At 38.7% G+C, this 24,483-nt stretch overlaps 1 protein-coding gene across 3 annotated transcripts in view; it reads right to left on the reverse strand.

Annotated features, from left to right (window-relative positions):
* The window catches only part of CCSER1 (coiled-coil serine rich protein 1), a 1,472,832-nt gene extending 1,457,473 nt beyond the window's left edge, over positions 1-15,359 (reverse strand). For all 3 annotated transcript variants that reach the window (XM_066232458.1, XM_066232459.1, XM_066232460.1), the window contains exon 1: positions 14,942-15,359. The gene's annotated coding sequence lies outside the window, so the exon portion shown is untranslated. The remainder of the gene's footprint in view (positions 1-14,941) is intronic.
* Positions 15,360-24,483: the final 9,124 nt, after the last annotated feature.

Here is a 24,483-nt window from a genome sequence, read left to right on the forward strand (position 1 = left end):
CCACAAGACCCTATCTTTCCTGACCACACTCTAAGTCACATGCGCTTTTGAACTCTTAGGTTAGACTAGATGCTGAGGATTCCAGGCGCTATGCTTACCCAACACAAATGATTCACATGATTGCAAAAATTTATCCCTTTCCCTAACAGTTTTATCATAAAACCTAAATTATGACCTAACATCACACTCGTGCTTGAAACAGTTTTAAGGCAAAGTTTAAGACAGATTAAACACTGTTTTTGAAGAAGCATTTCATCTCTAGTATTCTTAGAAAAATGGCTCTAGTCATTTCTAATCTATAAAATTAATAATCATATTATTTGGCATAATTCAAAATATTTAGCAATGAATTGATTAGTTTTCCAAACAATGAGTTCATTTGAAATTGTTACAGAAAACACTGCTTCATTTATTTTTTTTTACACCTTAAAAATTCTTTCTTTTTACCTTGACCAGTTAACTCAGTCAGTTAAGAGCACTGTCTTGAACAAGAAGTTTGCAGGTGCAATCCCTGGTCAGGGCACACATGGAAGCAACCAAAAAATGCATGACTGAGTGGAACAACAAATGCTTGTCTTCCCTCCCCTTCCTCTCTCTGTCTAAAAATCAATAAACTAAATTTAATCCCTGGCCTAATAACTCAGTTGGTTGAAGTGTCATCTTGGAGTGTGGAGGTTACCTGTTTGATTCCCCAGTAGATCACACATACAGGAACAGCTCAACGTTCCTGTCTCTCTCCCCCCCCCCAAATTATTTCTTTCACATTTAACATATTTTGAATATACATTATTTCTCTGAGCTATCTAACTAAGTTTCTAAGGGGGAAATCACTAAGAATTAGAGCCTTTCCTTTTATGTCATAATTGAAACATTAGGTGAAAGAAAAACAAGATGAGAAACATGACCTGCAGGATAAACAGTATATACACATAACTGGTGTCACTCCAATAAATTCAGTAAAAAGAAAATAAAAAGAAAAAAATGTGAATGGTAGAAGCACAAAATGAAAATATCCCCCATATAAGACCACACAACCATTTCCTATGGTTCATGTACTTGAAATACACAGAATTTCTGACCAAAAGATGAACTATGGTATCTAAACTATTCTTGAAATGTCCCAGTAAGGGAAAATAGAAACAGGCACACAAATTATCAACATCATGTAAAAGTGATGAATAAGTCAACATCACACCAGTGACAGGATGTATTTTACATGTAATTAAAAGTGCTTTTCTATGACAATGTAGTAAATTGTTGCCACACTGGACATTCAGAACAACGGTGTATGTGGGGATAGAGCACTGGAAACAAAGCACACTTACTCTTTCTGGCTGTCCAGGAAATCACTAAAATGGCTACAAAAAGATAGAAAAAAGGGTACCAACTTCTATTCTCACCAAGAAGCATGGATATGAGTTCTGCAAGTGGGAACTAGACTTTATGCTTCAGGAGGACAGGAATCATATATATTTCATTAGCCAACATGTACAAAGGACCTATTAACATATGTTTATTGAATGAAATAATTCTGCCAGCGTCACATTACCTCAGATTTGCAGACATTTCCAAATGTGGATCTGGGAAATGAAAGGAAAGGACATAGTCCAAAGGTTTTAAAAAGTGAACGTGAAGTAGATGTTCTAAATCCTGGTTCAAAGAAGTGAAAAACTAGATTCTCCCTTTTTTGTCCCCCCCCCCAGCCTTAACAAAGTCCTTTATTTCTATAAGAAATACTTTGGGATACAGAATATGAAACATAGGACAGAGACAAGGAAAAACCAGTAATACTGAAATACGATGCCTCCCCCTTTCCTACTTCCCACACTCCACAAACTAGTGTGAGTGGACCAATGCTGGGATGGGGTGAGGAGCCTACAGTGAAGGTGAGTTGTTCTCACAGTTCTGCAGCCTCTTGATGCCATGCAATAACTTGCAGGGAAAATTCCGGACATCATTCTGCTGACAGCTCTCTATGCAGATCACAGTGAACCTAAATGTGATTCAGGACAGTGGTTAGCACTGGGAGTAGCTCACATAAGATGGACAAAATTCAAGTCATTCTTTATTTACTCATCAATTACTGAGGATTCTCACATCACTGATTTAGACCAGCTGTTTGAAAACAAGAGAATAAAATACTAAATCCTCACCTTCACAGAGCTCACAATCTAGTGGAATGAAGCACAAGCAAACTTTAAGCTACAATACTTTAAGTGGAGATTTGATAGCAATATGCAGAGGCTGTTACTAGAACTCAGAATAGGCTTCTTGCATGGGATGGGGTGGCCTTCTTTAAATTTACATTTGAAGGACCCACTGAAATGAACCAAATGATATGTCACTCCAGTAATTCCAAATGGATAATTTAGTGTCTGTCAACAGCATGCCCTAGAATTACAAAAAGAAAAAAAAAGCAACAAATTTTGTTGCGCAATTTTGTGATAAATTCATCAAGCGTCTAGTACCCTGGATAGCTCCCTGCCATCAAAGGTGATTGGGAAAACAGACCTAACAGATTGGAAGAGGGAGTAGAGGACCTCAAAAACATCAAATTTACCAATTTCTCCAACATTCAAACTAAAACTCTTTGGTTTTCAAAATACTTCATCCATTCCTTTCCTGCACTAGACCTCTGGGACTGTGTGTCTTTTCTATCATCATCCAATGAACCTGGCACTCCTTAGAAATACCTTGTATGATAGCTTCTTCCTTTACTGAACAGTACTATGGGCTCCTAATCACTTCCTGTTCTGAGCAGCACTTAAACTTGTGACCCTCAAAATTCCCCTAGAGATGCACCATATTACATTCTCCCTCCAATCAACTTAGACCTTCCCACTGAAGGAAGCTCCCCAATACCACCATATTTACATCTTGAGGTATGCTGTAGGAAATACCCTACAAAGTTAATTTTAGCCATATTGTTTCTATATGTCTATATCCTTGTTTTGCACAAATCTGCAATGCTTTTTTTGATGACTCAATTTAGTAATCTATATTTTATTACTATAATTACTACTATAGGAAGTGCTTTTTAACTTAACTCTTTTATTAACTTTTAGTGTTCTTAGGTCTGTTTGTACATGAATATAATATTAAAAATTAAAAAAAAATCAAATAAATGTCCTTGAAGTGTCTGCCCAATAAGTAACACTTCTTTGAAAATTTTGGAGTCCTGATGTATACAGACCAATTGGTTTTGTTATTGATAAGACATTCTGAAACTTTACCTGAAATAAGTAATTCTTAGTCTACATTTCTAATATTGAATTCGAGTCTAGTTTAGAGGTATTTTCTTTCTTTATCTAACCTTCTCATCTGATGTTTCTGGGATATTTGTATACTTTTCTGCCTTCAAGCTTTTCTTAACTATCCTAAGAAGACTGAATGCTAGAAAGGAGTACTTACTAAACAGGTTTCATATATTTAGACTTAATGTTCTGGTAATTTGTATTGCAATAAACAAAAACCAAACAAACAAACAAAAACAAAGGTAGTTTCTAAAGGAAGAATTTCCTAGAATGTTTAAGCCTGCATTTACACTTATTTTTTGCAATGCCTTTAAAGATTCATATATACTTGTTAGGTTTTTTTTATAAACCTGAAATGAGTTTGTGATAAATTATTTCCTGCTGTTGTAAAAAACAAATCACACAAAACAATAACAGCTAATTAACAGAATCACAGTATTCACCTATTTCTAGGAAACAGCTAATTGTAGTGAATAGGCACATAAGAAATATGACATGCTAATCTAAATTTGATTGATCAGGAAGTTATGTCATTACGACTCTCACAAGAGTTGAATTAGTGTAGTACACCTGGCATAACAATCACTTCTCGAACACAAGACTATTGCTAGTTTTCATTTATGAATGAGGAAAATGAGAGAAGGCATCATACCTTCTGGAAAAAATTTTCCCTGTTCTACATTCCAAACATACCATGTACAAAAAAGGTTATTAAGAAGAATAAAGAAGAGCCAGATCATCTAGAAACTGACTAGAAAAGGAGAAACAGGCAAATCCTAAAGAATTCATATGCACATTCTTCAAATATTTGTATACACACATCATATTTCGGTACCAAACAAGACATGGAAGAATGTGTATCTCATTTATTGTGGAACCTAAAGAGCCATAGGAGGTGCATTCTTTCTGAAAAAAGAATGGCTTATACATAATAAGCACTTAGGAATTGCTTGTTGTCAACAATACTGAATGAGATAACTCTATAGTAGGGGTACAGCCATAGAAGGGAAAAATCACATGTAGCAAAATGAGGCACTCAGGGTGATGGTCAGAACCTGGAAATAGACTTGTACTGTAGTCTGGGAAATGCTATAGAGACCCAGCTGTAAACAGTGCCAAGAAGTCCATCCAGACTGAGTATCTGGGGGTATGGCAATATGCCATAAATCACTGGAATCACAGAAGTCCAAGAGTACGTACTGGAAATTTAGCATACCTCAAGGAGCTGGCAATGCATAAAGATCCAGGACAGCAGTGTGTTGGGAGGAGTCTTCTGGTATATATTATAAAAGAATTCAGAAATGAGAAGGTTTCAGAAGGAGGATCCCAGTCTTTGCAGAGGTCCCCAAACTTTTTACACAGGGGCCAGTTCACTGTCCCTCAGACCGTTGGGGGGCCGCCACATACAGTGCTCCTCTCACTGATCACCAGTGAAAGAGGTGCCCCTTTCTGGAAATGCGGCGGGAGCTGTATAAATGGTTTCAGGTGGCCACATGCGGCCCGCGGGCCGTAGTTTGGGGATGCCTGCTTTAAAGAAATAAAGAAGGCCCTGTCAAAAGAGCCTTACTCAAACAGTCAGAGAAATAGTAATATTGGGTAACTTATCGAGATATAGGGGAAAATATCAGGAGAGAACTCAGTTTCAACTCTAAGAAAGAAGCATTACTATACAAATATATTAGAGCTGGACATCAAGGGTGGCGTAATGTCAAGTCCCAAAGTGTTGGGCTAGAAACCAGTCAATCTTCCCTCTTACACAGAAGGATTGGTTCTGAATCAGGGGTATGGTGGAAGCTCCAGCAACAGAAACACATTCTGAAAAAGCTATAAAATAGGGCATACCGAAAATACTCAGACAGCCAATTATTATTTTCTTCATGATAATATGAATCTACTGTAATTCATGTTGACTGATTTAAACACATTATAAAATATAACTCCCTGCAGTTAGTCTAGTAGAGAGGTTCAGAATAACCAACATAAACTCTCTGATTGTCCTGTGACTTCTACAGAATCAGCCTTTAAAGACAGAATTACCTTTTCAACAAACATTTGAACATTGATTAAACCCACAATTAAATGAATTAATTGAAGATTAAAAGAAAAAAGAAACTAAACTGATATTATCACATGATATTTCCTTCTCATGGGAGAAAACCTGGATTAATTGACTGCACCTAAGCTCAACTTCGCTTAAGCAAGGTTCTCAAAGCTGTGTGTGAGCTCTCCCAGAAGATAAGCTACGTATCTCCAAATATGAAGAATACCTGATGTTTGAACATTCTCTACATAAAAGCACTTATTCTTAAAATTATACTTAGCTACATATTAAATTTCCATTAATCAGTTGGGGGATTCTGACCAGACAGGATAAGAGAACTGTGCTTGCATGGCATTGAGGGTGTACAATATCAGTACTGAAACAAGAACAAGAAGTTGGAAGCCACAGCGTTGCATGCAATTCCTTCATCACATGTTCCAGTTACACAAGAAGCAAGAACAGCATCACTGAGGATGGTGGCGATGGGTCAGGTAATGCACAGACAATGCTAGGCCCTGAGTTATATCAGGAACAAAGAGAAGATGCACTCCTTCACACTTTAGCTGTCTACTGATTTCCTAATTTTTGTATCATTGTAATAAAAAAAGTGAAACTGGTTTAGCTAGCTTAGCAGGCCATAGAACAGAGCCTGTCTCCTCTTCTCTAAAATATGCACAAAAATGTTTATATTTCTATATTAATCACATGGCACAACATATAAACTGCTTAGCACGTAGGGTATTCAGCACTTTATGGCTATTGCTATTTCTGTTAATAAAAAGAAACACATCATCATTTGCAAAATAGAAAGGAAAGCAATACCTATGTTCACAAATGTTCTAGGACTCTATTTTAAATAAATCTTACAGTGTCATTCTTTGGAAAACATAAAACATCCACAGAATGAGGACTTCCAGTGATTCAGCCAATATTTATTGGTTATCCACTATATATTCGGTACTATTAATCCCTGATGATACAATATTGAACCAGTTACACAAATATAAGGTTAAAACTGCAGTAGCTACCACAGGAAGAGAAATATGGAACTAAAACAATATATAACAGGGTAACTGTTATATATTGTTAGCATATATAACAGCAAAGGAGTCTAAGAAAGGTTTCCTAAGGGAAGAGATTAATTGAGTTCATATCTGAAGCAGAGAAATGAGTGTGGGGTTGCGGGGAGAGCAGGGGAGAAGTGGAGGGAAAGAGAGAGGCAAGAAGGGAGGCAAAGGAGGGAGTGAGAGAAGAAAAGGAAGAGGGAAACTAACAGATATATAGGATGTGAATACATTTTCTTTAATCTTGAAAGATGTAAAGATGTGGTGTAAAATTTATTTCAGCACTTAGAGTCCTAGAACATTCCATACATGTGATGCTATTGTTGTGCAGCTAAAATAACTGTAATCTTACGCAGAAAAATATGATTATCATATGCCAAGACCAAAGATATTACACAAGAGTCAACAAGACTAGGCCCTGGCCAGTTGGCTCAGCGGTAGAGTGTCGGCAGGGGCATGTGGAAGTCCTGGGATTGACTCCCAGTCAGGGCACACAGGAGAAGCAACCATCTGCTTCTCCACCCCTTCCTACTCTTCCCCTTCCACAACTATGGCTCTACTGGTTAAAGCAAGTTGGCCCTGGGTGCTGGGGATGGCTACATGGTCTCTCCTTAGATGCTCGGTTGTCAAACAACGGAGTCGCGGTCCCAGATGGGCAGAGCATCGCCCAATAGGGGACTTGCTGGGTAGATCCCAGTCAAGGCACATGTGGGAGTCTGTCTCTGCCTCCCTGGCTCTCACCTAATTAAAACAAAAGAGAGAGAGAGAACAAGAAAGTCTACAAGTAAACAGAAAATGGTCAGCCTTTGTACACTGTGCATATTTTTGGTCTTGCTAATGACTATCAGTAAGGTTCAGCTGGGTTCATTACTGTCTAGTTAAATTCTGCACTTAGGTATTGCTTCCCCAACCAACATATGTCCACAGGAATTAGAAACTAATTTAATTTTTTTTGTTTGTTTGTTTGTTTGTTTGTTTTGTGACAGAGATAGAGACAAAGAGAAAGACAGAGAGAGGAACAGTTAGGGACAGACAGGCAGGAAGGGAGAAAAACAAGCATCAATTCTTTGCATCACCTTAGTTGTTCATTAATTGCTTTTTCATATGTGCCTTCACCCAAGGGGGCTACAGCAGAGTGAGTAACCCCTTGCTCAAGCCAGTGATCTTAGACTCAAGCCAGCGACCTTGGGCTTCAAGCCAGTGACCTTTGGGCTTAAACCAGTGACCATGGTGTCATGCCTATGATCACATGCTAAAGCCAGCGACCCTGCGCTCAAGCTGGTGAGCCTATGCTCAAGCAGGATGTCCTCTGTGGCCCAGTCCAATGCTCTATCCACTGCACCACTGCCTGGTCGGGCTAATTTAATTTTTTAAAAATACACTTAAGAGGAAAATCATCTGATGGAGAGTATAATACAGTGTTTTTCAGGTCTAACCTTAGTTCTCTCTACCAATTGAGAAAAGTGCTTAGATACAAAAAGGTGGAAGACACAGTTTTCATGTTTCATTATATAATACTAGGTCAGCCACTTTTAACCAATGTGCCTCAAGAATTTTTAAAACATGCAATAGGGCCTGACTTGTGATGGCGCAGTGAATAAAGCATCGACCTGGAACCCTGAGGTCGCCGGTTTGAAACTCCGGGCTTGCCTGGTCAAGGCATATATGGAAGTTGATGCTTCCTGCTCCTTCTCTGTTCTCTCTATCTCTTCCCCCCTCCTCTCTCTCTAATAATAAAAATGAATAAAAAAATTAAAAGATAAAAAAAAACATGCAATAGCTCTTTTCCCTTAGTTGTCAAATAAAAAAAATAATAAGAGCCAACACAAAAATAATTATCTGGTATGAATGAATCAAAATTATGCCTATTTTTTGTCAGATTGGCAAAAAAATATATTTTACAGTATATAACTAATTTTCGTAACTAGCTTATGTGTGCCAAGAGATGAAAAAGGTTGAAAATCACCACTCGGGATCGGTAATTCTCAAACTTTAGAGGACATAAGAGCTACACAGAGGAGCCCAGCCCAGAGTTTCTGATGCAGTCTGTGATGGGTTTGGCATTTTAATAATTCACTGGTACTGCTGCTCACTGAACGCATTTTGAGAACTACAAATGAAGGTTAAGAATTCACCATTAAATAAGATATTTCCTTATAAATGACCTTTAGATTTTATCTAGTGTCAGAACAGTGATGGCATTCAAAAATTTAATCGCTTTAACTGAAACTTAGAAATTGTTAATACAGTATAAATAATGCAAAACCAAAAGCTATATTTTAAACTAATCTAGGTACAGAACCACAATTTCACCAAACTTCATCTGTCAATTATCTAAAAAGAAAACTTTCTAAAATTTTTCAGTTCAAATCCAGTTGCCCTCTCCAAAAAATAAAAAAAAAGAAAAGAAAATTTCAATATCGTATCACAGAACCTAGCCCAAATTTTCCAATAGTAATCTTTTGGGGGGGGCACTTTATTTACCCCATATAAAACAATTTAAAATGTAATATGTCGTTTTAAAATAAAAACTGGTAACAATATCTTGGTACTGTATCAACTGAAGTTTTGACTGGTCATTGTTACATTATATTATATATAGTTGAAGCTACACATTGAAGTATGTCTCTTTTGTTATAGTGTTTTTCACCAATCTCTTCATCTTTTCTCACTGTTTATCCCACTCAAGATTTTGTTTTATTGTTAACTGACATTCATGCATAGTAAAGATAATACTGCTGATAGAAGTGTATATTCTCAATATAAAGACTACAGATTTTTGTCACTATCCAGTAGGGAAATCATGAAAAACTGTCAGTCATACAGTAGGAGAGACTACATTATCAAAATGATACACTTGTGACATACAGTCCAACACCAAACTCAAAAGATACCAACTAACAGATAGTCTAGTTTGCACTCTGACTGCCTTGGAAACCATCCTCTTCCTGCATGGATATGAAACTGGTGATTTAATAGGTTGTTCACTTTTGTAATAACTTTCATCTATTCACTATCAACAAAAAATATATACTCTTTAATTCAACTAACCTAAGAGCAACTGTATTGTTATTTATTGATAGTCATATCTAATATTTTTATTGTTTCTTTACTACCACCATAACATACTTCCAAGTGTCATAGTGAAAGACAGGCTAAAAGTCAATTCAGAGGCTTCCTTTTGTGTTTTTAAAATAGAGAAGTGCATTTTAAACAATTTTGTGTACCCGAAGACATTTAAAATATCTTTTAAATTGTTGCTACCATTCTAAAATTGTTTCCTGCAAGCCCTCCATGGAATATAATGTAGGAATAGATTATTATGTGGATACGCTCAAATATTTAAAATAAAAATATTATGGAAAATGTTGTTTCATAGTTATATATTTTATATGAATAATATAATAGTAAGCAGTCAATGAATGCTTGTGACCTTGTTCTTCTACACATCTCATATTCTACATTAAGAGCACTGCAGCACATACAACCTCTTTATACTGAGGTGTTTCAGGTACATCCTTAACCAATCCTCCTTAGATTTGCTCTAAGGAAAAAGTATAAGATATGTAGAACAACAACTGTATAATATATAGTAAGCATTCATTGACTGCTTACTGCTATATTCTTCATATAAAATATATACAAACTAAAAAGGTTCTGTATAGTAAAAAATGAACAACAACAACAAAGAGAAACCCCATCAACCATGAAAAGACAACCTGCTGAATAGGAGAATATATTTGCCAATATATCTACTAAGGGGTTAACATCCAGAATTTATAAAGAACTTATACAGATCAACACCAAAAAAAATCAAATTAAAATAACAGGCAAAGGACCTAAACAGACATTTCTGCAAAGAAGACATACAGATAGCCAACAGACATAAGAAAAAGATGCTCAATGTCACTAATCATCAGAGAAATGCAACTTAAAACCACAATAAGATATTACTTCACACCTATGAGAACGGCTATCATCAATAAATACACAAAGAGTGTTGGCAAGGATATGGAGAAAAGGGAACCCTCATGCACTGTTGTTGGAAATGCAGATTGGTGCAGCCACTGTGGAAAGCAGTATGGAGTTACTCCAAAAAATTATAATGGAACTCTCTTATGACCCAGAGATTCTACTTCTAGGAATTTATCCGAAGAAACTTGATATACTAGTTTGAAAGAATATATGCACCTCTATGTTCATTGAGCTGTTGGCCAAAAAAGTGTGCTACAAGTGTGTTAGGCTTATTTGCTTGCACTTTGCTGACCGGTGCATGGGCAGGAGGCAGCACCATGTGTGTGTAGTCTGTGGGTGCTTGCCCTTGGGGGTGGCAGATTATAAACTGCAAATTGCCTGCCACCATTTGGAGGGGCCATTGTTTGCTATTATTTGCAAGAGAAGCGCCCCCTCCCTACCTAGTTTTGCTAGTGAGTGCCGAGAGAGAGATAAGAGAAGCAGTTTGCCCAGCCTGCTTGCTCATCGACCAGTGCGAGATTCTAATAAAATGGAACGGCCCACCATTTTCCTGCTCCACAACTCCTTTATTATCATCTGCCCAAATTCAATGTTAATTTGCATGGCCATGCCCACCCGCCTTAGAGCAGTATTACTTACAATAGCCAAGATTTGGAAGTAGACCAAATGTCCATCAGCAGATGAGTAGATAAAAAGTGGTGGTATATTTACGCAATGGAATACTATTCAGCCATAAAAAGAAGAAAATTTTATCCTTTTCAACAGCATGGATGGAACTAGAGAGCATTATGCTAAGTGAAATAAGCCAAAGAAAGACAAGTAGCATATGATTTCACTCATGTGTGGAATCTAATGAACAAAATTAACTAACAAGCAAAATAGATACAGATTCACAGGTAGAGAGCAGGCTGACAGCTGTTGTGAGTGGAGTGAAGAGGTGGAGTGATTGAGCAAATAAGAAAAAAAAAAGAAGGAGAAGTCCAGAGAGTGTGGTGATTGCCCGGGGCGTGGAGGAGGGTACAGGGGGGATAAATGGTGGTGGACAGAGACTTGACTTGGGGTGGTGAACACATAATACTGTGTACAGATGACGTGATGTAGAATTGTGCACCTCAAACTTGTATAATTTTGTTAACCAGTACCACCCTAATAACTTTAACAAAAAGGAAAAAATATGCATTGACAATTAATTATAAAGCTAGAGTACAGAATGTTGTACATCAAAAACAGATGCACCTTGCACTTGGCACAACAAATTCAATCAGTTTTTAATATCTAAATCTATTTCAAAACACACTTACCTTCTCTCATATCTTACCTTCCCTCATATCTTTTGTTCTGTTCTATAATTCCAAGAGACTTGCATCTTACATCTCATTCCTTTCCATAAACCACTAATCCTATTTATCCTTTAAGATTAAGACCAAGCAAGTCTACCTACCCCTGAAGCCTTTCAAACAAAGCCCAGTATGAAATGTTATTAACATGCTCTGAACACCTGCAGTCCTAATTAGGCGTGTACTCTCTCTTATTGTCATGAGTTGTTAACTCTGTTCAAGTATCAGCATCACATTCCTCCCAAATGGAGAGTTAAGTTCCTGAAGGGCAGAGAGCTAGGAAGTCATGTTTTTCACAATGCCTAGACAGTATTTTGCACCTGACAGGCCATCTATTATGAGTGCTATGCTGAATAGTAAAACGCAATAAAGAGTTGAACAACTATAAAATATAATACATTTTTCATCTTCTACTTCATGGGTTTGATATAAATTTACATCCGATAGTATAAATAATGCACCATTAAAATAAAAAGTTGCTGATTCTCTGACAGCATCAAAGAACAAAATGTCCATAAATATAACTTTTTAATGATTATAAATAATACAGTTTATCAAGTACATTTTAAAATTCCCTGTTATTTCTTCTGCATTATAATGACTCAGGAAAGTTAATGTAACAATACTCAGTGGGAATCTCAGAATACATCCATCCTAAGGTAAGATATAAAACTGTACATCTGCAGCCCTGGCAGGCTGGCTCAGCAGCAGGTCGGCCGGCGTGTGGAAGTCCTGGGTTCGATTCCTGGCCAGGGCACACAGAAGAAGTGACTATCTGCTTCTCCACCCTTCCCCCTCTCATCTCTCTCTATCTCTCTCTTCCTCTCCTGCAGCCAAGGCAATGGAGCAACAGAACAAAGTTGGCCCCGGCACTGAGGATGGCTCCATGGCCTCTGCCTCAGGCGCTAGAATGAATCCAATTGCAGTGAAGTAACGCCCCAGATGGACAGAGCATCGCCCCCTGGTGGGCATGCCGGGTGGATCCCGGTCAGGTGCATGCGGGGGGTCTGACTGCCTCTCTACTTCTAACTTCAGAAAAATACAAAAGAATAAAATAAAACAAGAACAAAAAACTGCACATGTCAATGTTGAAAATGTGTAATATTTTAAACCAATTCTAACATAACCAAATAAAAATAACAAATCCTTAATTCTACTCTGTCTTCAAAATGAACAGAACTGGTAAGGAAAGCTACTTTTGGGGGGGTACTAAGACAGTTGACATGCTTTGATCAAAATAAGAAGGTCCTGAATTAATATCAAAGGAAGAAAATCACTCTGACAAGAGATTGACCAGTTTTTGTTTTTTTTATTTCTTCTCTGAAATTATTGAAGGGGTGGTTGCAATACAGAATTCCAATGTTTTAAGGTAGGTCTCAGAGATATACCAATTTAAAATAATGACACTGTCCTACCATCTCAGTCATAATCCAGTTATCAGTTTTATAAAAGCACAGGCTGCTAACTTTTAAAAACAAACAAATTCGCTAAAGTATAGTTGGTAGACACTGTCCCAAGTCACATCTAAACTTCAAGTATTGTCTCTGGAAATTGTACCTGTTAAAAAGTAAATAGGGCCCTAGTCGGGTGTCTCAGTGCATAAAGCATGGTCCTGTAGACACCAAGTCGTGGGTTCCAACCCAAGTCAGGGCATGCAAGAGAAGCAATCAATAATCAATGAGGGGAACAGTGAGTTTATGCCTCTCTCTCTCTCTCTCTCTCATCAATGGAAAAATTAAAAAAAAAAAAAAACAGAAAAAGAAACCGAAACAAACTATGTTGTTGCCTAGATTAATAGTATTCCAGGTTTCCCCTTAATGTCCAGTTTTTAATCAGTAGTATCAATATAAACTCAGGTGTCTGCTTCACTTTCCTCTCCAACACTTTTAATAAAAGCAGCTTTACTATAAAATATATACATGGTTTTTAATAGACTTTCTTCGGAGTAGAAATAGAGGGTGTGTGTTACATTTCAGTGGGAAAGTATTCCACTGCAAAGATATTAGAAATGAAAGCTGTTCAATCAAGTAGGTAGTTTCTATCTTGTGGGTCCTATTGATGGCCTGAAGAGTTAAGAGGAGCGGCTAGGAAGTACACAAAAACATTAAAGAGCAAGAGATCGTCAAAGAAGCCTTTTTTTTCCACCTGTAAAAGACAAATTATTTTCTGACTTCATATTCCAGGTCTCACGAGAGAAGGGGGTAAAGCAAAATCGCTTCTAATTCTGTGAAAGAAGAGGGGAGACATGGGAGAGAGGACATGGGGAAGAGCAGGTAAATCTCAAGATACACTGAAAAAAAAAAAAAAAAACCCTGAGAAATTTCACAACTCTTTGCCATAAATAGCCTTTCTTCTCACTCGGGATACCTCCTCCTTGACAGCAGCAGGCTCACTCCACGCGCGTGCGGCACCATTCACAAATCCCTCCGTCGCCCCTTGGCGCACCCCTACCCGAGGTGGCACAGTGTGGAGTCCCAGGGAAACAAGCCCAAAGATAAGAGGCCCAAAGGGCTACCTGCGGTTTCTGCACAGGAATGATTTTCTTTTCAGGTGAACCAACGAGCACACAGGAAGGAGCGTTCGCACACACACCTCCCTGGAGCCCTTGACGCGCCACCACAAAGCACTTGGCTCACACGGAGTCAGTGCCGTTCCTGCCACCGCTGGGGAGGGTCTCGCCTCCAGTCCAGGAAGCCAGCGCCAGAGAACAGGCAGGCGGGGGCAAAAGGCAGTCGGGCTCCGGCACTGCGGCTCCAGCCAGGAGCCCCGGGCTCCCCGCCCCTTCCCACCCCCCCTTCATTCCTCCTCCTCGCCGCCGCCGCCGCCCCCGCCCCGGCGCCCGCAGCCCCGCTGCCCCTACCTGCGGGACGCGGGCGGCGACGGAGGGGAGCTGCCGGACCCTGCGCCAACTCTTGCCGCCTTGGCCGGCCGCGCTCCGAGTCGCCCCGGAGCGGGGGCCGCGGCCTGGGGGGAACAGAGCGATCGGAAGCACGGAGTGAAAGGCCACGCACCGCGCCGGGAGTCACGGACCAGCAGCTACCGAGCCCGTCCGCCTCCCTCCCACCCCGCCCGCAAGGCCAGGTCTCCGCGCGCCGCGCACGGGCCCGCTGCCGGCGCCCCGGGCCTGGGCGGGGGCTGCACCCAGGCGGCCCAAGCACGGCGCGGTCACCTGCCGGGCGGTCATCCCGGCGTCCGCCCGGGGCTGGCCCCAGCGCAGCGGCGACGCAGCGCGCGACCCGAGGGGCGCTGGGGCACCGGGGGCGTTACTACCTTGAGGGCTCCGCGCTCCGGGTTAAGGATTCTCCAGGGCACTCGGGGATTTCTGTCTTCGGGGCACGGGGGTGTCTCTCCTAGACCCCTCCTCTGCCCTCCCTCCTCTTCTCAGCTCTGGGGCGCCTTCTCTCCACTCCCAGTTGCACAGAGTCGAGCTGCGTTATTTAATAATCCTCCTGCGCCTCTCGCCTGCGCCAGCAGAGCCGCTCTGCCTGAGCCACCGCTTCCCAGTCAGTCATGTTGTTGAGAGAGAGAGAGAGAGAGAGAGAGAGACGGATTGGCAGTCGGTCGGCGACTGTTTGTGGTGAGAGAGAGAGAATAGCAGAGCTAGGGGAGGGCAGGGGAGGGACGTGGGGAGGCGCTTCCAAGTGTGTGAGCGCGCGGAGTGCGGTAGTGCGGGGAGCCCGGGGGCCAGGTCCCCGGCAGGCTGCGTTCTGACTGTGAGCTGGGCGGCGGCGAGCGCGATTTATAGGGATTGGGTGGGGGGAGGGGCCGGGGCGGCGCCGGGCCAACGGCGTCCGCGGGTTTCCACGCACGCTTACTCACATTAACGCGCGCACACCCACTGCCGGCCGGCTGCTGAGTTTTCATTTTCGGGGAGCTGGGTCCCACCTCGCTGACTTGGCTTCCCCGTGCTCCATCCCGGTGCTCAAGTCGAATCCAAGTGCAGAGGCAGGTCAAGAGAAGATAGGAGCGAGAGTCTAAAGCTCTGCGAGGGGACCCTGAGGATGCCGAAACGAACTGTATCTTTTCTTTCCAAACCACCGACGTTATCTTCTTTCTCTTCCTCCTCTCGGGGAGGAAATTGTGAGGATCTTTCTCCCCCTTTTCACTGTCACCCAACCTGTTCACATCCTGACGGATCCCTCTTCCCTTCAGGGCAACCAAGGAAAGAAACCTGGCTTCTTTCCTCAAAGCAGGTCACATCTTCCAGGAACGGTTTATAGCAATCCATTTTTCTGTAGGATAATGGAAGCATTGGGACTGTGACCTGGACTGGAACTTTGGTTCCTACACGTAAGGTCCTCGACAACACGGGAATTTAAAAAAAGAACCGGCTACCCCGTTCACATTATTTGACTGATGGCCCCAGAGAAAACTTATACCAGTTTAGAGATGGAGAAGACTTCTGATGCAGGGTGCTGTTGCTTACCCAGTTTATATTCCCTTGATCTGTTCTCCCATTCCACTGCCTCGTTTCCTTTCAGGTTTACACTGGGCCCTGAACTCTTTCCCATCCATCCTCTTCTTTATATCCACTTCTATATATTTATGTCATAAGCAGGTAGTACAGCAGGTGGAGTGCATTTAACTGTGTGTATGTGAAACATTTTTCAAGCCTTTACATTGGCATGTAAGACCATTTCTAGATAGACAATACATCCCCAGTGTTAATTTGTACACCTCACATCACCTCCCTTATACCCTAACTCAGTGGTCCCCAACCCCTGGGCTGCGGACTGGTACCGGTCCGCAGAAAAAGAATAAATAACTTACATTATTTACATTTTTTTAATATTTAAGTCTGAACGATATTTTATTTTTTTAAAATGACCAGATTCCCTCTGTTACATCCGTCTAAGACTCACTCTTGACACTTGTCTCGTAAGTTCGACACATATTTTAAAATACCACAGTTTTTACACTGGTTGCATAATTTCATTTTGTGCATTTATCCGTCCCACCCTAAAGGCCGGTCTGTGAAAATATTTTTTGACCTTAAACTGGTCCGTGGCCCAAAAATGGTTGGGGACCACTGCCCTAACTAACCTTCTGCCCAGATTACAGGTCTTTGTGATCTTATGCATTACTGTACTGGGAAACAGCCTTCAGGAATCAAGCAGTCTATACTTCTCTCAAAGGTGTGTGTGTGTGTGTGTGTGGTTTCTAAATAATCTAACTGGCTATCATATGACTTCAGAAATGTGAATTTTCCCAATGTGCCTAAGTTGGGGTTTGATCCCCCTTCTGGACCCAACAGGAATCAATCAAGGAATACATTAATGGGTGGAAAAACAGATAAATATTTCTCTCTTTTCCTCTTACTCGCTCTCTCTTTTTAAGTGAGAGAAGGGTTAATAGAGAGACAGACTTACGCATGTGCCCTTATTGGGATTCACCTGGCAACCCCGTCTGAGGCTGATGCTCAAAACAACCATCCTCTGTCTCTTTAAAATCAATAAATAAAAAGTTTAAAATTTTTATTTTTTTTTATTTATTTTTTTTACAGAGACAGAGAGTCAGAGAGAGGGATAGATAGAAACAGACAGGAATGGAGAGAGATGAGAAGCATCAATCATCAGTTTTTCGTTGCGGCACCTTAGTTGTTCATTGATTGCTTTCTTATATGTGCCTTGACTCTGGGGCTTCAGCAGACTGAGTAACCCCTTGCTCAAGCCAGTAACCATGGGTCCAAGCTGGTGAGCTTTGCTCAAACCAGATGAGCCCTGCGCTCAAGCTGGCGACCTCGGGGGTCTCGAACCTGGATCCTCCGCATCCCAGTCTGACGCTTCATCCACTGTGCCACCGCCTGGTCAGGCAAAAAGTTTAAAAATTTTAAAAAAAATGTGATCAATTGGGTGTAAAGATACATTGTATTTTTGAATGAGTATTAGTAGTTGATGTGTATTTGGCATGAGGACAACCCTGCTTTGGGGGTCAACTGTGGGAAACTTTTTTTTATATAATTGTGACAAAACAAAGTTAAGAATATTTAAGAGTCTAACAAGGTGATGGAAAGGCTGATAACTCAGTTATTATATCTTCTCTCCTTACTAGTAGCTCATGACCATTGCTTTGTCCTCAGATTTTTCTCATTAATTTTCCTATCTCTTGTCTCGTGTAAAGAATTTAGAGTTTATTTAAGTCCATTATTAATGGCATAAGCATATAATCAAGAAAGGGTAACAAGTGGAGACCAGCGGACAAATTTATCAACATATAAATATAGGACATTATAGCTTCTTTGATTAAGCATTGGAAAATGGATGCACTAACAAAGGATGTTGGGATTTAATGTTTGCGTGTTCAAATTTTTAAAAGTTATTATAATTTCTTCAATTTCACAGATCAAAAAAGTCAAGATTGGGGAGGGTTACGTAGTTAACCTTAGGTCACATACGGATCAAGTGCTGAAGCTGGAACTCAACCTTAGGCTGTCTTCCTCTCCGGGTCTATCCATACCGCCTCCCAGTCAGAACTCCTGGTTTAGTTGAAAATCTTAATACGTTCTTTAGAACTTTTGATAATCAAGAAATAAGCTGATCTACAATCTTTTGGCATTTTTTTATAACTCCTTTCTTTTTCCATTGTAAGAGAGGCTTACAAAATGTTCATGTCTAAGAGTTGGGCAAGGACTTAGAAGAAGTCCTAACTATTCAGACTTAACAGATGAAAAAAGCAAACTTTTCTTTAAAGTCCTTACTACAGAATCCCACTATCATTGCAAAAGGAAATATTTTAGAAGAAATATTCCTGATCTGAACATTTGCACTTAGCAAATAAATATGTGGTTTATTTAAAAGCAATAAATAGATTTTTTTTAAGTTAAGGATAATAATAATATTGGGCACGTTTTTGGTGCTTTTATTGTTTTAGTTCTCTTTTCAATTGAAATCAATAATGATAATAATGACTGTATTGCACACTTCAAAATTATACATTAGACTAGATATTTCAAGGGCATTTATGGTAACCACAACTGACTGTAATTTTCACACTTTCAATTGCATCTGTAATTAGTGAGAACCATGATACTCTGTCAAGTTCCTTTACTCATTAAGGTATTAAATAAAGCCAACATTTCTTGCTTAATTTTCTAACAATTTTGCTTGCCAAATAAAGTATAGAATTTATATACACTAGACAAAAGAAAAAAGAAAAACATACTTCTAAAAAGTTGATTCATTTTAACTACTTTGTATTTCTGTTTTAAAAAATCTGTACTAGAAACTTCATTTATAAATTATAATAATGTTTTAGAAGTTAAGTATATGAATTATTCTCTTTTAAGATTGTTACTGTTTCAAGTAGTCTCCCACATTGCTGCCCTTTCAATGATACAATTTTTGTTGTGATAGTAAAACAAAGTTAATGCCTGTCTCCAATTTGTTCATTTTCATCTCTTATGCTTGCTGCTGTTTGGTCCCCAAGTGCATTTAACTGGCAAGTTCAATGAAGATTTGGCATTGCACCATTTGATGAAAGCAGAAAAATTAGGTTGCCAATTACTATGTGCCCCTTATGTGCAATGAATTCCCATTGAAGTGATGAGCCAAATTAGAAATTCTTCACTAGTGGTACCTAAAAAGCAAAATTAGTGCCAAGGGAAGGTGAGGGAGAAAAATTTTTCTTTCCAATCCTATTACGATAATGAAATTTATAAGGTGTTTTAGAAAATGAATTAACTTAAAAACATTTGCAAACGATGTTTGTAGATGAAGTATCAGAAAGTAAATTTTTAAAACACATTTATTTTTTTCTGTTCTAGCTATTTTATAGTTTTCTGAATAACCTCACAATTATCCAATCATTATAAAGGCTATTTTCCCCTTTGCTTTAAACTACTAGTAAAAAAAGAGATGAAAAAGTATATTAGTATGATATTAACATTCTGGATTTTTTCCATATTACTACAACATAAATTACTTTTTTGTAACAACTGTTGCACGTGAAAGCAGAATTATACATACCTTAGAGCAGCAGGAACCTTTATTGGAGATGGAGGCTGAAACATGTACTTGATTCAAGATGAAGCACTGATGAGAAAGTGCGGGATAGGAGACTGGAGGATTTCTCAGCTGCAGACCCAGGTCCAGAGAGGAGAGGAAAAACTCAATCTTAACATGGAGTTATTTGGGGCAGCCTACTGGTAGATAAGACCCAGTGGTGATAATGCTTGGTAAATTGGTTTGTTTTTTGTTTGTTTTTTTGCAAGAGAAATCATGCCAGGTGTCAGAACAGCAAGATCTATTCATGTCCTTGCTCTGTGAAGGAAACTGAAAGGCCATGCAGGTCAACTAACCAGGATTTCAAACAGGAATCCTTGGCAGAACCTAAGCCCAGATGCCTGAGTCAAAATATCCACCATATCAGCTGTCTTTCTTAGATCTGGGAACTACACAGATACCAAGGACTCATCCCATGAGACAAACATGATAGCAAGACTATTAAGGTGAATCTATGTCGCTGTCTTTGTCACTGGGCTACCAGGTTCCAGGCTTACAAAGGGATCTAGTTTAAGCCCATTTAATGGGCTGAGAGGAAGGAAAGCCGAGTGCATGGAGAGGTATTGGTTTCCAAGCAACTGAGCTCAACCTGAATTTCCAGGGGAAACTATCCAGTTTAGAAATCTGAAAAAAATAGAGGTAGTGAAAGGAGGTGAACTAACAATATCAATGTTCTCTGAACTTTTAAGGGAAATAAACTGTAGTTTATCAACATAAAACCAAAGGAGTCTTTATAAGTAGATCCCTAGTAATTTTATATAATTAATTTTGTTTCTGTTTTAAAATGTGATTAATGAGGTCTTTGGAGATTTGGGAATTTCTCAGCTTCACATGAGATAATTTTCATGTCTAATACTTGGTTTTGGTTTTTGTTATTCTGATTGCAATATTAACGATGCATCTAACCCAATTAATTGGTTCATTTGTTGAAGTCTATGGGTTACACCTATCACTTGAATTGTTCTATTACAATTGTCGTCAGGCATCTATGTGTTTGTAAGCATTTCATTAAAGTAAATAGAACATGACACATATATTTAGAGAAATTATTAAAGCATCTCTAAAAATAGTATAGAGGTAAAATATGAAACAATAAATATGTATAAATCATATAAATAGATCTAATTATAACAACACAAGAATTGTAACATAACAATAATAGCACTCTGATACTTAAATATATAGTAAAAATAAACAATGCTAATAAAATAATCTAAACCATATTAAACCAGTATTTAAACAGGTTGGAAACTGGTCTTACCATCTGTCAGTTTCTATATTGGCAGTTTCATAAATGAGATCTCTTTAACAAAACATCACAGCAGGAGACACAGACATGTGAATTGTAATTAAACTTTAGAAAATGCATTTTCTAGTTTTCATCATTTGTATAAAATTTCTTTCATATTGTGAAAATCTAGACTTATGAAGTTATGCAAATAGAAGTCATTTTTATTTTGCCAAATCTATACATTGACCAAAATTTTTACTTCAGTAATGAATGTATATGCTATCATGAACTAAAATGCATTTTCCTTATTTCTGGTTTACTTAGTAATGAGATTCAATTGTGTGTGTGTGTTTGTGTGTGTGTGTGTATGTGACAGAGAAAGAGAGAGACAAAGAGAGGGACAGATAGGGACAGACAGACAGAAAGGGAGAGAAATGAGAAGCATAAATTCTTTGTTGTGGCACCTTAGTTTCTCATTGATTGCTGTCTCATATGTGCCTTGACTGGGGGCTACAGTAGACTGACTCCTTGCTCAAGCCAGATACCTTGGGCTCAAGTTGGTGAGCCTTGCTCAATCCAGATGAGCCCACGCTCAAGCTGGCGACCTCGGGGTTTCGAACCTGGGTCCTCTGCAGCCAGTCCGACGTTCTATCCACTGTGCAACTACCTGGTCAGGCGAGATTCAATTTTTAATTATCCAAATGTAGAAAATGAAAAGGAATCATTTGTATGTTTTTATGCAGCCTTGATTTGCTGAGGACTAAGGTTATTCCTTTATATTCACTTAACATTATATTCTGTAAATAAAAACAATATTGGATTTTGTTTACTTTCTGGAAAAATGAACCTAAACTAGATACTTAAGCCTCTACTGGAGTTGCTTACATTTTATATCTGGGTGACTAATAGTTTCTCTGCTTTCTTAACATTTATATACCATATGAACCAAAATACACAATATATGAAATGTAACTATTGTTAATGCTATATATTGCTATATGTTAAATAAGTGGTCAAGAAATCAATAGTGATGTAATTTGAGTTAAAAGCCTGTAAATTACAGTTAAAAAACTCATTTAGCTGTAGCCAGGTAGCTCAGTAGCACATCCTAAAATGCCAACGTTGTGGTTCAACCCTAGTCAGGGCACATGCAAGAATCAATCTATGGGTGCTCAGTAGGTAAACAACAAATTGACATGTCTTCCTCTCTCTTTCTCTATCTCTAAAATAAATCATAAATAATAAATAGATCTTAATTTAGATTTTTACTCCCCATCTTCAACGTCTTGGATGCTTTCTAGAAATTAAAGTTAATGTTAAAGTTAGCAAGCATTCTTGACATTTGTCATTATAGGATTTAATATGTACAGGTGTATAAATCTAATCCAATCATATCCCCATCTTATCATTGAGGTATAACGATGTTTTTCTTTGCATTGTCCCAATTCCAACTTTTCCTTCAAATAGTAACATTTTAACATACAAAATGGGTATGAAGATAGGAGTGAATCATTAAACTACCATGTAGTGGTATGTTTCAAATATGGCTGTCACAAAATATCCCATTTCATACTAACTTATTACAATGAGATGTTGAAACTCTTCTGATTGAATAGCAAGTGTCCTTTCTGGTTGAACCTGTGCAGACCTTTATGACTGATTCCACCAATAGAATATGGTCAAAATTATGTAATTTCCTGGGCTAGGTCATAAGATTGTCATTGACTTTACCTTCATTCTCTCGGGATGATTGCTTTTGGAACTTAGACTCCTGCTATAAAGAAGCTCTATATAGCCTATGTAACACCCACAGAGGGAAGAACTGATGATGACCCCATCCCTTAACATCATCTAACAGATTCCACATGAAACCAGCACCAATTTCTCAGCCATGTAAGTAAGCCACTGTGGAAGTACTGGTATATCTTCCAGCTCCAAATCTCTCTACCTCCAGCCAGCCATGTGGAGCAGAAACAAGCTTGAATTAGTTTTTTATTGCTGCATAACAAATTACAACAAACATAGTGATTTAGAATAAATACCAGTTTAGTAGATCACTGTTCTGTAGATCAGAATTCTTGTAAGGTGTGGCTAGTTTTCCACTAAATATCACAAGGCTGAATTCAAGGTGCTAGACAGGCTGAGTTCTCATCTGAAGACTCTGGGACAGAAATCAACTTTCTAGCTCTTTTTGGTTGTTGGAATAATTCAGTTCTTGAAGTTGTAAGAAAGAGATCTCCATTTCCTTGACACAAAGCTCCATCCTCTTCAAGCCAGCACCAGCAGCTTTGAATTAATCTCATGCTTCAGGTCCTTAAATTTATCTTCTTCCACCAACCAGAGAAAACTCTCCCACTAGACTATAAGCCAATGGTGAGCCCATGACTGATTTACTTCTCATAATATCCCTAGTCCCTAGTTGAATCAAAATAATCGATGAGACAAAAGGTGGTGCATCTGATTGAAGCTTTACTCTTTTTTATCATTTCCTATTAATTATATGTATTAGAGAAGCCATATTGTTCATTATTCCTTCAAAGCCTTTATTTTTACTCAAACTATTCACAGCCTTTTGTTTTTGAACATATTTCATAAGTTATCTTTCTTCTGAACTGACTTTGAAAATAAAAATATTGTCTGGCCTGTGGTAGTGCAGTGGATAAAGCATCAACCTGTATCACTGAGGTCTCCTTGTTTGAAATCCTAGGCTTGCCTGATCAAGGCACATATGGGAGTTGATGCTTCCTGCTCCTCCCCCTATCTAAAATGAATAAATAAAATCTAAAAAAAGAAAGAAAAGAAAAATATAAAGAAGAGGAAATGCTTCCAAACTCATTTTACAATGTCAGCATTACCCTGGTACCAAAACCAGACTAAGATGCTATAGGAAAAAATAAATTATAGGCCAATATCCCTGATGAGCATAGATGCAAAAATCTTCAACAAAATAGCAACAAACTCATTTCAACAATACATTAAAAGGATTATACTTTATCATCAAGCAGGTTTTATTCAAGGGTTGCAAGGATAGTTCAACATATGCAGATCAGTTCATGTGAGCACCACATTAACAAAAGGAAGAATGAAAATTATATGATAACCTCAGTAGATGCAGAAAAAGAATTTGACAATATCCAATATCCATTTATGGTAGAAACTCTCAACAAAGCTGGTATAGAGGGAACATACCTCAAAAATGAAAGTCAAATATAATAAACTCAGAGCTAACATTATACTCAATAGTGAAAAGTTGAAAAGCTTTTCCTCCAAGATCAGGAACAAGACAAAGATGCCCATTCTCACCACTTCCATTAAACCTAGTATTGGAAGTTTTATTGGGATCAGTTAGGCAAGAAAGAGAGATTAAAGGCATTCAAATTGGAACAGAAAAAGTAAAACTGTCACTATTATTTGCAGATGAAATGATATCATACATGAAAAATCCAAAATACTCAAAAAACTATTAGAACTAGTAAACAAATTCAATAAAGTTTCAGTATACAAAAATTAATGAGTTAAAATTTATTACATTTCTATACACAAATAATAGACTATCAGAAAGTGAAACTAAGAAAATAATC

The sequence above is a fragment of the Saccopteryx bilineata genome, chromosome 5 (assembly GCF_036850765.1).
Source record: "Saccopteryx bilineata isolate mSacBil1 chromosome 5, mSacBil1_pri_phased_curated, whole genome shotgun sequence".
In the NCBI taxonomy this organism is placed as follows: Eukaryota; Metazoa; Chordata; class Mammalia; order Chiroptera; family Emballonuridae; genus Saccopteryx; species Saccopteryx bilineata.